The sequence below is a fragment of the Pongo pygmaeus genome, chromosome 6 (genome assembly GCF_028885625.2).
Source record: "Pongo pygmaeus isolate AG05252 chromosome 6, NHGRI_mPonPyg2-v2.0_pri, whole genome shotgun sequence".
Classification (NCBI taxonomy): Eukaryota; Metazoa; Chordata; class Mammalia; order Primates; family Hominidae; genus Pongo; species Pongo pygmaeus.
The window spans coordinates 79758746-79772844 of NC_072379.2; the positions used below are offsets into that span (position 1 = coordinate 79758746).

At 38.4% G+C, this 14099-nt stretch overlaps 1 protein-coding gene across 13 annotated transcripts in view; it reads right to left on the reverse strand.

Annotated features, from left to right (window-relative positions):
- Positions 1-14099, reverse strand: part of C1GALT1 (core 1 synthase, glycoprotein-N-acetylgalactosamine 3-beta-galactosyltransferase 1) — a 128132-nt gene that overhangs the window by 56432 nt on the left and 57601 nt on the right. The window contains exon 1 of one of the 13 annotated variants that reach the window (XM_063667544.1): positions 9547-9962. The exons of the other annotated variants lie outside the window; for them this stretch is intronic. The gene's annotated coding sequence lies outside the window, so the exon portion shown is untranslated. Of the gene's footprint in view, positions 1-9546; positions 9963-14099 lie in introns of those variants that run through there. 13 annotated transcript variants of the gene reach the window in all.

The following is a 14099-nucleotide window of genomic DNA, read 5'->3' on the forward strand; positions in this document are numbered from 1 at the left end:
TCTGGTAAAGCTTCCCACCCCAACACACACCCAATCTCCTGGAGTCTTTTAAAAAAAATCACAGAAAAGATCAAGATAAATCTCTACTTGCACTTGCCCCAGGTCCCAGATCTCCTATTTACCTCTCTCAGGCAGCTAAATGTCTACACAGAGACTATCAACCAGCAGCAGCATAAAACTCCAGCTAAAATTTAAAGGGAATGATCCAAATGAGATGTATAAAACAATTGTCTGTGGAAAGAAGTAAAAAAGATTTTCATCCACACATTTCTTAAGATTAGCTAGAACTAATTCTATTTTAAAAATAAATAGAAATGTATCGACTCTACATAAAAATCTTGCAGTGGAAAAAAAATGAAACACAGGATACAAAATAGAGGTGAAAGACACAGTTCTGAATACTTATTCCATGTAAAATAAGGAAGTCATAAACTATACAGAACTGTTTTGTACACATTTAGGAATTGAAGAGATGAAGGAAATTATAGAGAAGTTAACAGATATGAAAGACAGGCAATGGAGAACCAACAGAGATAACTTATATATTCCAAAAAACAACAGAATAAGAAAAAAGTCTAAGATATAATAAAAGAAAATGCACTGAAATGAAGGCCATATATCTGAATATTTAAAGGCCTCATATATGAACCAGAAAAATGCAATATATACACAGATCAGTATTAAAAAACATCCTGACCTTTATTCTTAAACTCTTTAAGTATCCAGGAAAAAAAGCAAGCAAGGCAAAGGAAAAGCATTAGGCAGAACTACAAAGGAAAAACAGGCAGCTTTCTCCTCTTTATCATTATATGGCAAAAGAAATGCTGTAAAAACTGAAGTTTTTGAATGGAAAAACATATGCTCACAGTCTCAGATAATTAGCAAAATGTCATTCAAGAATCAAAATAATAGGAAGACATTTTCAAATATGTACAGATTCAGTACCCATATACCCTTGATATACTACCTAAAGATGTAACTCAGCAAGGAATCTAAATTGAAGAAACGAAACGAAACGAAACATCAGCCTGGGCAACATGGCGAAACCCGGTTTCTATCAAAAATACAAAAAATTAGCCAGGTGTGGCGGTGCCCATCTGCGGTCCCAGCTATTCAGGAGGCTAAGGTGGGAGGATTGCTGGAGCTGGGGAGGTGGAGGTTGCTATGAGATCAAGCCACTGCACTCCAACCTGGGTGACAGAGTGACACCTGGTCTTAAAAAACAAACAAAAAGAAAACCCATAAAACTCACAAATGGAGAAATCATACAATGAAAGGCTTGGCAAAAGACATGCAATCTCTTCCCATATAAAACTAAAGAACCTGTGTGTGGCCAGGCACTGTGGTTCACACCTGTAATCCTAGCACTTTGGGAGCCTGAGGTGGGGGAATCTCTTGAGGTCAGGAGTTCCAAACCAGACTGGCCAACATGGAGAAACCCCATCTCTACTAAAAATATTTTTAAAAATTAGCTGTGTGTGATGGCAGGTGCCTGTGGATCCCAGCTACTGGGGAGGTTGAGGCAGGAGAATTGCTTGAACCTGGGAGGCAGAGGTTGCAGTGAGCCAAGATCGTGCCACTGTACTCCGGCCTGGGTGACAGAGCAAGACTCCATCTCCAAAAAAAGAAAAACCTGTGTGTGATAATTATGCAACAAAGCAGAAATGTTATTATCCCAGAAAGAAAAACTCCATAAAATAAAATGATATTAATTTATGTTATAATTAGGCAAAAATGGCATTATGTTGCCAATTGAAATGAAGTGGGGGATAGGAGAGAATGTGCTTGTAAGATGTATGTGTTCTAATTTCATCACGTAAGTAACTCAGTTGTCATTTTTTTAAAAAAAGCTTAACTACAAAAATCTTCACACATGCATAAAACAAAAAAACTGACATATCTGTCATACAGATTGAATTATAATACAAAATTTGGCATATTTACTTTATTCTTTCTGCAAATGATTATAGTATTTTAATGCAAATCTTAGACATAAAGTCATCTCATTTCTACATACTTCTGTATACCTCTCTGAAAATATCAACATTTACTTAAAAACTACAATGCCATTATTCAATGCCTAACAAAACAGCAATAATTATTTGGAATCATCTAACCTACAGTCTGTAATCAAATTTCCACAACTGTCTTCTGTAATCAAACTGTCTCAATTAGCACAAAAATGTCTTTTCGCGGTTGGTTTGTTCAAATCAGAATTCAAATAGTATTCATGTTCACAGATAAAATGAAAAAAAACACTTCGTATAACAGCTATTAAACATAAAAACCTCAATGAAACACATATTTCTATTTAAAAGAAAGCTAATTATCAAACCTGACTCAGGATACACAACCCAATAGACAACCATAGAAAAAATAAAATGTTGTCAAAGACCCAGACTTCAAAAAGGTCCAGACTTTCCTGGATGAAGTCTCTCAATCTTTCAAAAAATAATTTTTGGACCACATAAATCATTCCAGAAAATTAAGGAGCAGAAATTAACCAATTCTTCTTTAATATAAAAGTTTGATGACATTATCTGACAAACAGAACCCAAAGAACAGCATAGAAAACTTCAGTCTGATTTCACTCCAATTAAAGAGAATGCTGCACAATTATTAGTAGTTAAGTTGGGTCTTTTGGCAGTAAGCTCTAAGATGAGGCGCTTGTGTCAAAGTGATTTATTAGAAAGTATTCTATGGAAAACCTTGTAGGGAAACAGGACAGGAAAGGGAAGGAAGCTAAGCAAGGGTAAGACACCAAGGAAGGTCCCATAGAGGGTAATTTTAGCTCAGTCCCTCAGGGTAGCTCTGGTGTTAACGTAGGTCACACCTCAGAGTTTACTCATATCATTAGTCATTGGTTAAGGGCTGTCCTCGGGAAGCAAATTTTCCAGAAACTTCCACGGCATGTACATTGGCAAAACAGGCTCTGGCATGGTGAGGCTGGCCTTGCAACAAGCCTTAGGAGCTAGATGTTGAGAATCAACACACACTAGGAGTCTGAGAGCAGCAAGGAAACACAGGCCTATGGAGAGACCACTGGCATCATCTGCCACAGTAAGTTTAGGATACAGAAAGTTAAAAACCACTTTGTTTGGATTTGCATTATGGAATTCTTAAGAGGTTGAGCAATATATCACCCCAGTGGGATCATCCTACAGTTAAAAACCACTGGTGATTAGTCCCAACAACTTGTACAGATATTTCAATTAGCTTTTTATTAGCTAGTCTAAATTACCAACACCAGTTATCAATCACCAGACATTTTAAGGAATGGCTCTGATAAGAAAGAAAAAGACAAACACAGTCACATTTAAATGAATTTGGTAGAGATTATGCAATGAGATGAAAACTTAAAAACAAACAAAATACCACCATTAATATCTTGAGAGAGAAAAGATGCCATGCCGTTGCATTCATGAAGAACAAGATATCAGTTTTTAAAAATCAGAAGACAAAAGACTCCTAAAAATTAAAATATAAGAAAATTGAAAACCTCAAATAGAACAGCTGTAAATCAGATAAAGAAATCTCCCTGAAAGTAAGCAAAGTTAAAAGACAAGAAAGACGAGATGATGGAAAATTAGAAAAAAAATTGTGAAAACTAAAGATCACTTTAGAGGTACAGATAAAAGAGAAGAGGAAATCACTAACTTAATATTTCAAAGACATTTTCATTTTCACGCTGAAAGGATCCAATGATACCTAGCACAGTAAATAAAAACAGACCCATAAAGACATATCATGAAACCTCAGAACGCGTGGGTCAAAGAAGCCATCCTGCAAACTTTCAGAGAGAGGAACAAAAGGTCACATACAAGGGACCAGAAAATAAGTGGTTCTGGACTTTTGCACAACATTGAAAGCTAAAAAGCAGTGGAGAAAATCCTTTGAAATTCTGAGGAAAAATAATTTTCAACCTAGAATTTTATACCCAAACTATGCAACAAGTATGAGGAAGAATAAAGATACTTTTGGGCTGGGCGCACCTGTAATCCCAGCACTTTGGGAGGCCGAGGCCAGCGGATCACAAGGTCAAGAGATCAAGACCACCACCCTGGCCAACATGGTGAAACCCCATCTCTACTAAAAATACAAAAATTAGCTGGGCATGGTGGTGCGTGCCTGTAGTCCCAGCTATTTGGGAGGCTGAGGCAGAAGAATTGCTTGAACCCAGGAGGCGGAGGTTGGTTGCAGTGAGCCGAGATTGCACCACTGCACTCCAGCCTGGTGACAAAGTGAAACTCCGTCTCAAAAAAAAAAAAAAAAAATAAAGATACTTTAAAGACACGACAGATTTTGTTTAGATCAATGCTCAGCATATACCATATTTTAAAGCACCAGTAGGACACTGATGTAAAAAATGTTGAGCAAGCTGTTGGAGATACAGGTCTGGGGACTGGGAGAAGTTTCAGAATTGGTCACCTGTATATTTGAATTACAAATTAAGAAGAACAGTCAAATCTAAAGTATAATATAGCAAATAAAAATAGCTAACACTTAGTAATTATTCATCGAAAAGGATATTCTTCTAAGTGCTTTAAATTAATTTACCATAACTTTCCACAACCCTATGCTGGCTAACAGAGTTGTGTAAATTCCTATTAATTTTAATTGCTTGCTATATGGCCTGCTACTATAAAAAAACTCAAAAGACAAGATTCTCTTTAGCACATTCCTCTCTTTTTATTCAGCCACTCAACTCTTAATCTAAGAAAATCTTAAAAATAAAAAGCATTCATGAGCAGTGCCTGTACATAAGCTTCCAAGTATGTGCTAAATGAAAAAGATTTAATATCCCAAATCAGAATCAATACAAGGTAAAATTATGTAAATTAAGATATACCCACTAAGTAGATTATACAGCTGCTAAATTGTTGAAGATTACATTTTATTATGAAAACATATTAGAACATAAGTGAACACAAATATTTTATATACAATAATTTTATATACAATTCCACACAAAATTTTATTGACAATGTTATTCCAATTATGTGCTTAAAAAAAGTGATACTAAAAAAAGACTAGAAGAAAATAAACCAAAATATTTAAAATGCTTCTAATATTTCAATTGGATAAGGGCCAACTAAGATTATTTTTCTAAATTGAGTTTAATGAATATATATTTCTTGAGTAGCTCTCAAAAATTAATCTTAGGATCCATCCCTTTAAACTCTTAACTAGTGAGGATCTCCAAATAGTTTTTCTTTCTGTAGGTTTTATCTACTGATTAGATTTTTATTAGAAATTAAAACTGAAAAATTTTTAAGGATTTATTTTTTTCAGAGTAGTTTTAGATTCACAACAAAACTGAGAGGAAGGAGGAGAACAGAGATTTCCCAATACTCTCTGCCCCAACACATGCCTAGCTTCCTGTATCAACATTCCTCACCAGAGGGTACATTTGTTACAACTGATAAACCTACACTGACACATCATTATCACTCAAAGTCTACAGTTTACATTATGGTTCACTTTTGGTGTTGTACATTCTATGGGTTTGGACAAATGTACAATAATACATATCTGTCATTACAATATCATAGAATATTTTCATTCCCCTAAAAACCTGTGTGTAAACTATTCAAAATAGTAATGTTAAACCCTCTACCTGTTAACACAAATAATGTATTTTATGAAAAATAACTATTTCTGGGCCAGGCGTGGTGGCTCACGCCTGTAATCCCAGCACTTTGGGAGGCCGAGGCGGGCGGATCACGAAGGTCAGGAGATCGAGACCAATCTGGCTAACACGGTGAAACCCTGTCTCTGCTAAAAAAAAATAATACAAAAAATTAGCCGGGTGTGGTGGTGGGCGCCTGTAGTCCCAGCTACTCAGGAGGCTGAGGCAGGAGAATGGCGTGAACTGTGGAGGTGGAGCTTGCAGTGAGCCGAGATCACACCACTGCACTCCAGCCTGGACAACAGAGCGAGACTCCATCTCAAAAAAAAAAAAAAAAAAAATAGAAACATGGTTTGAGATTTATACCGATTTTAAACCCAATAACAAGGTTTTCTGTAATCTTTGGAAGGTGCTACCAAATGAGGACCTTTCCAAGTGTTAAATATTATACTAGGAGCCAAAGATATAGTCACTAGCACATCTTCTACTGTTTCAGTGTAAACTCTCAGAAGGCAAAATAAGGCAAAACAGAATATCTTACCTCTCAGAGTTGCTATGATTCTTTTTATGAGGCACTAGGGCAATACACAAGAACTAGCTTGTAATGAGAGGGCAAAGCAACTCACCTTATTCATCCCCCACCCCCAAATCTAATATCTCTACGTTGCTCCATTTTAACCGCTCTGATGACACTTTTCTCCTTCCATTATTTGATCATTTTTCGCTGGGCCAATAACTTCTACTACTCTCTGCGAACAGCCCCATAGAGACTTCACCTAACAGTCTTGTCTTAAAAATATAATACTTTCCAATGCCACAAAATTAAATCCAACTGCTTAACTTGGTACACAAGGTCTAGCTCTAGTTCACCTTTCTGCCATTTTATTTCTGACATTCCCCATCCCTAAGCCTACACTGAGCCCTTCTCTAAGTCTTCCATGGCCTTTTATACAGATGACTGACCATTTTAGTCTTTATGACTGGAGTGCCTGGCCTGATTTTGTCTACTCCATAGACCTGTAACTAACTTTTAAAGGTTGTCTTAGTTTCAGCACTTTCCACTGCTCCCCTTCCCTAACTCCCATGGCCAAACTATAATACTATCCCATCAAATTTTTCCTTATTCCTTCATTTACACCTTTACCATACTCATCAGTAAAGCTCCCCGCAAATGGCAGCTATGGGCTCATGTGTCTTTCTCTCACCAGTACCTAACATACTGCTCAGCTTGCAAAAGCCATCTAGCTTTTTGCGGCGGGGAGGGGAGAGCTACAATTGAAATGATTTTTCTAAATCATTATCTATGCTGCCTGATTTACCAAACAAAACTGTTTCTGGGCCAGGCATAGTGGCTCATGCCTGTAATCCCAGAATTTTAGGAGGCCAAGGTGGGAGTATCACTCCAGCTCAGCACAAGGCTGCAATGAACTATGATTGTACCACTGCACTCCAGCCTGGGCAAGACTGAGACTCTGCTTCTTTAAATAAAAACATAAAAACAAAAGAACTGCTTTTGTTGTATTTCAAATCATGCCTACGCCTCTTAAGTTTTCAATAGTTTTCTCAAAGCTTTTAAAGAAGTTTCTATCTTATTAAACAAAAAGGAATAAAAATGCAATAATCCATCAGTGAATAAAGCATGTGCCCACATTATCATTAAGATTTTACCCACCGCCAGGTGCAGGTGGCATGTGCCTGTAGTCTCAGCTACTTAAGAGGCTGAGGCAGGAGGATCACTTGTGAATGACTACTACACTGCAGCCTGGGTGATGTGGCAAGACCATGTCTCTTAAAAAAAAAAGGTGGGGGGTGGGTAGGGGAATTCCCTCTCTCAGCTTTGGAGCCCCCCACCCTCCACCCCAGCTCCCCGGCTCTGTATGGGGGAGCTTCTTCCTTTTACCTTCTTTCTTCTTTCTGGCCTATTAAACTCTCCGCTCCTTAAAATCTCTCCACCTGTGTCCATGTCATTTTATCTAAACCAGCATGAGTACCAGGAACCCTGGTGTTCCTTCACTCATCAGAACCATTATCATTTTGGTGCACTGGCCGGTAAAGGAAGTTCATTCATCAGACTGGTGAGTATGTGGTGGATTTCAACTTTAAATCTGTCCTATAATCTCAATGCTCTCTTCCATCTACCCTGTCGCCAAATTTTATCTTTTTATCCGCAGTCTCTTACTCTCTGTGTGTGTGTCTAATGTGCAGGAATACTTACAGTTTAGGAAAAAAAGGTCTGTTAGAAAAGATAGAGACACCGCAGGCAGTAACTCAATAACTCTCTCTCTCTATGGTTTCTCTGGGAAGCACATGGTTATTTCTAAGCCACTTAGTAGAAATCAGGCTCTAGGACTCTTCTGAGAATGGAAGTTTCTGCTTTTAAGTTAGGAGTAAAATCTCTTTGGAAGCCAGATTTTAGTCCTGATATTGTCCCATCAGTGGGAAAACCGCCACTCTATTCCTACTTTCTTTTAAGGCATCTATTCTGTCTCTGATTAAGGTAGTACTTAATTAGTAAGGGAAGTTTAAGTTCGGAAGTTAACCAGAACTGTTTTCTTTTAAGGGTAAGTGCTTTAGCATGGGCCGTAATAGCAGGCAATCTATAGCACATTGCCTCCATTAAAGGAGCCTTGCCCAAAGGCGACACAGTCTCTCCAGATGTTTTTTTTTTGGGGGGGGGAGGGGGGATCCAGGCAAATCACACTGGTTCTAGGAAGTCAAAGAGAAATCACACAAGGCGGATAAACTAAGGCTGCTTGGGTAGATGTGGTTAGCTCCATCACATAGTTCATCCGGATCCACAGCTTGGAGGACCATGCCTACAACCAGAAGAAGGTGCCGGAATCCAGAAACTGGGGAGGTAAGACATTCAGAGGATACTCCCTGTCTTCTCCTCCACTCTGGGTCATACAGAAAGGAAGGAGACTAAGAAAACACTTTTATTCTCGCTTCTTTTTCTAAATGGGTAACAAATTATCTTCAGCTTGCACCTCTCTGGAGTGCACTCTCAAACACTGGAACTTCCTTAACCTCAGAACTTTAAAGAAAGCAACTCATTTTCTTTTGCACAAGAGCATGGCATTTCTACTAAACCTCTGCAAGCGTTGTAAGATCAACTCAGATCTTTTAGCACCATGGGCAGGCCCAGGAAAAATAGTCTCCCAAAATTAAAAAAAAAAAGTAACTTTCAGGGAAATCATCTAGGGGTCCCCCTTATTTGGGGCACCTTCAAGTTCCCTGCTCATTGCAGGACCTTAGGCAAGTAAAAGGAGACTTAGACTGATTTTCTAATGACCCTAATAGGTGTACAGAAACTTTCCAAAATTTAACTCAGGTATTTAACCTCACACAGGAGGATGTTATGTTGCTGCTAAGTTCAAGCCCTCACTGCAGCTAAAACAGGCAGCTCTGCAAGCAGAAGAAAATTTTGGAGATAAGCAATATGTCTCCTATAGTATGCCAAAAGGGAAAAGAAAAAATAGGAAAGGCAAAGAAATAGGGGAAACACCATTCCCAATAGGAAGAGAGGCAATACTTCTTGAAAACCCTAATTGGAATTCCTTTCTATGGTGTTTTTCCTTCTTTCGCAGTTTAAAATGGCTTCTGTCTCTTTTATAATGTTCTTCCAACCCGAAAAATGTTAATTTTCCAAACCTTAAAATGCTTGGCTTAAAGTTAAGCTAGGGGGAAGGGAACCCAGAAGCCTGATATGCTGGCAAAAGCGTAAAAATTTCTTACCAATCGGGCTTTTGGCTTTTCTCTCCCTGCACAAACCGGCAAAAGGGATAATAAGGATCATTGTTTATACTCTCTATAAATTTATAATTAATGAAGAAGGATTTGTGAGGTTGGTCTTAAGTTATAAACAATCCGGTGTGCTTTGCATGTCTTTCTGTATGGTTCTGTCAAAGAAAGGGTACCTTAGGTTAGGATGCAGGCTCAGGATTCCGTAAGCCTGCTGTTCAAGCCAGCCTAGCAAAGCAGTCAGTGGCAAACTTGGCTACAGCCTCCATCTTGTTTCATGTCCTTGGGAACACGATCTGTAACCGCGTGGCAACACTTTGTTTTAGTCTCCACCATTTTACAATGGTGGCTGTCTTCTCGTGCTAAGTCAGTTCCTGGGTGAGGGCCACAAAATCAGATAATCCAGTTAGTCAGTCTGGATGGTACCAGCTCATCCATCAAGGGCAGGGTTTACAAAATATCTTAAGCCTGCTCTTGAGGGCAGTTTAGGGAGGGTCAAAGTCTTGTAGCCTCCAGCTGCATGGCTCCTGGGCCAAGGTTTCTAATCTTGTAGCTAGTTTCCTGGTCTGGTCCCCAGGCAAGAGGGAAGTATATCATGGGAAGTGGCTATTATCATCTTTGTTTTCTTTTTTTTCTTTTTTATTTTTTTATCACTTTATTTTTTTTTTATTTTATTTATTTATTTATTTTTTTTGATATGCTTGAATTCTTTTTTTTTTTCTTTTATTATTATTATTATTATTATTATTATTATACTTTAGGTTTTATGGTACATGTGCGCAATGTGCAGGTAAGTTACATATGTATACATGTGCCATGCTGGTGCGCTGCACCCACCAACTTGTCATCTAGCATTAGGTATATCTCCCAATGCTATCCCTCCCCCCTCCCCCCACCCCACAACAGTCCCCAAAGTGTGATGTTCCCCTTCCTGTGTCCATGTGTTCTCATTGTTCAATTCCCACCTATGAGTGAGAATATGCGGTGTTTGGTTTTTTGTTCTTGCGATAGTTTACTGAGAATGATGATTTCCAATTTCATCCATGTCCCTACAAAGGACGTGAACTCATCATTTTTATGGCTGCATAGTATTCCATGGTGTATATGTGCCACATTTTCTTAATCCAGTCTATCATTGTTGGACATTTGGGTTGGTTCCAAGTCTTTGCTATTGTGAATAATGCCGCAATAAACATACGTGTGCATGTGTCTTTATAGCAGCATGATTTATAGTCCTTTGGGTATATACCCAGTAATGGGATGGCTGGGTCGAATGGAATTTCTAGTTCTAGATCCCTGAGGAATCGCCACACTGACTTCCACAAGGGTTGAACTAGTTTACAGTCCCACCAACAGTGTAAAAGTGTTCCTATTTCTCCACATCCTCTCCAGCACCTGTTGTTTCCTGACTTTTTAATGATTGCCATTCTAACTGGTGTGAGATGGTATCTCATTGTGGTTTTGATTTGCATTTCTCTGATGGCCAGTGATGGTGAGCATTTTTTCATGTGTTTTTTGGCTGCATAAATGTCTTCTTTTGAGAAGTGTCTGTTCATGTCCTTCGCCCACTTTTTGATGGGGTTGTTTGTTTTTTTCTTGTAAATTTGTTGGAGTTCATTGTAGATTCTGGATATTAGCCCTTTGTCAGATGAGTAGGTTGCAAAAATTTTCTCCCATTTTGTAGGTTGCCTGTTCACTCTGATGGTAGTTTCCTTTGCTGTGCAGAAGCTCTTTAGTTTAATTAGATCCCATTTGTCAATTTTGGCTTTTGTTGCCATTGCTTTTGGTGTTTTAGACATGAAGTCCTTGCCCATGCCTATGTCCTGAATGGTAATGCCTAGGTTTTCTTCTAGGGTTTTTATGGTTTTAGGTCTAACATTTAAGTCTTTAATCCATCTTGAATTGATTTTTGTATAAGGTGTAAGGAAGGGATCCAGTTTCAGCTTTCTACATATGGCTAGCCAGTTTTCCCAACACCATTTATTAAATAGGGAATCCTTTCCCCATTTCTTGTTTTTGTCAGGTTTGTCAAAGATCAGATACTTGTAGATATGTGGCATTATTTCTGACGGCTCTGTTCTGTTCCATTGATCTATATCTCTGTTTTGGTACCAGTACCATGCTGTTTTGGTTACTGTAGCCTTGTAGTATAGTTTGAAGTCAGGTAGTGTGATGCCTCCAGCTTTGTTCTTTTGGCTTAGGATTGACTTGGCGATGCGGGCTCTTTTTTGGTTCCATATGAACTTTAAAGTAGTTTTTTCCAATTCTGTGAAGAAAGTCATTGGTAGCTTGATGGGGATGGCATTGAATCTGTAAATTACCTTGGGAAGGATGGCCATTTTCATGATACTGATTCTTCCTACCCATGAGCATGGAATGTTCTTCCATTTGTTTGTATCCTCTTTTATTTCCTTGAGCAGTGGTTTGTAGTTCTCCTTGAAGAGGTCTTTCAAATCCCTTGTAAGTTGGATTCCTAGGTATTTTATTCTCTTTGAAGCAATTGTGAATGGGAGTTCACTCATGATTTGGCTCTCTGTTTGTCTGTTATTGATGTATAAGAATGCTTGTGATTTTTGCACATTGATTTTGTATCCTGAGACTTTGCTGAAGTTGCTTATCAGCTTAAGGAGATTTTGGGCTGAGACAATGGGGTTTTCTAGATATACTATCATGTCATCTGCAAACAAGGACAATTTGACTTCCTCTTTTCCTAACTGAATACCCTTGATTTCCTTCTCCTGCCTAATTGCCCTGGCCAGAACTTCCAACACTATGTTGAATAGAAGTGGCGAGAGAGGGCATCCCTGTCTTGTGCCAGTTTTCAAAGGGAATGCTTCCAGTTTTTGCCCATTCAGTATGATATTGGCTGTGGGTTTGTCATAAATAGCTCTTATTATTTTGAGATACGTCCCATCAATTCCTAATTTATTGAGAGTTTTTAGCATGAAGGGTTGTTGAATTTTGTCAAAGGCCTTTTCTGCATCTATTGAGATAATCATGTGGTTTTTGTCTTTGGTTCTGTTTATATGCTGGATTACATTTATTGATTTGCGTATATTGAACCAGCCTTGCATCCCAGGGATGAAGCCCACTTGATCATGGTGGATAAGCTTTTTGATGTGCTGCTGGATTCTGTTTGCCAGTATCTTATTGAGGATTTTTGCATCAATGTTCATCAAGGATATTGGTCTAAAATTCTCTTTTTTTGTTGTGTCTCTGCCAGGCTTTGGTATCAGGATGATGCTGGCCTCATAAAATGAGTTAGGGAGGATTCCCTCTTTTTCTATTGATTGGAATAGTTTCAGAAGGAATGGTACCAGCTCCTCCTTGTACCTCTGGTAGAATTCGGCTGTGAACCCATCTGGTCCTGGACTTTTTTTGGTTGGTAAGCTATTGATTATTGCCACAATTTCAGCTCCTGTTATTGGTCTATTCAGAGATTCAACTTCTTCCTGGTTTAGTCTTGGGAGGGTGTATGTGTTGAGGAATTTATCCATTTCTTCTAGATTTTCTAGTTTATTTGCATAGAGGTGTTTGTAATATTCTCTGATGGTAGTTTGCATTTCTGTGGGATCGGTGGTGATATCCCCTTTATCATTTTTTATTGCATCTATTTGATTCTTCTCTCTTTTTTTCTTTATTAATCTTGCTAGCGGTCTATCAATTTTGTTGATCCTTTCAAAAAACCAGCTCCTGGATTCATTTATTTTTTGAAGGGTTTTTTGTGTCTCTATTTCCTTCAGTTCTGCTCTGATTTTAGTTATTTCTTGCCTTCTGCTAGCTTTTGAATGTGTTTGCTCTTGCTTTTCTAGTTCTTTTAATTGTGATGTTAGGGTGTCAATTTTGGATCTTTCCTGCTTTCTCTTGTGGGCATTTAGTGCTATAAATTTCCCTCTACACACTGCTTTGAATGCATCCCAGAGATTCTGGTATGTTGTGTCTTGGTTCTCGTTGGTTTCAAAGAACATCTTTATTTCTGCCTTCATTTCGTTATGTACCCAGTAGTCATTCAGGAGCAGGTTGTTCAGTTTCCACGTAGTTGAGCGGTTTTGAGTGAGATTCTTAATCCTGAGTTCTAGCTTGATTGCACTGTGATCTGAGAGACAGTTTGTTACAATTTCTGTTCTTTTACATTTATTGAGGAGAGCTTTACTTCCAAGTATATGGTCAATTTTGGAATAGGTGTGGTGTGGTGCTGAAAAAAATGTATATTCTGTTGATTTGGGGTGGAGAGTTCTGTAGATGTCTATTAGGTCCGCTTGGTGCAGAGCTGAGTTCAATTCCTGGGTATCCTTGTTGACTTTCTGTCTCGTTGATCTGTCTAATGTTGACAGTGGGGTGTTAAAGTCTCCCATTATTAATGTGTGGGAGTCTAAGTCTCTTTGTAGGTCACTCAGGACTTGCTTTATGAATCTGGGTGCTCCTGTATTGGGTGCATATATATTTAGGATAGTTAGCTCTTCTTGTTGAATTAATCCCTTTACCATTATGTAATGGCCTTCTTTGTCTCTTTTGATCTTTGTTGGTTTAAAGTCTGTTTTATCAGAGACTAGGATTGCAACCCCTGCCTTTTTTTGTTTTCCATTTGCTTGGTAGATCTTCCTCCATCCTTTTATTTTGAGCCTATGTGTGTCTCTGCACGTGAGATGGGTTTCCTGAATACAGCACACTGATGGGTCTTGAGTCTTTATCCAATTTGCCAGTCTGTGTCTTTTAATTGGAGCATTTA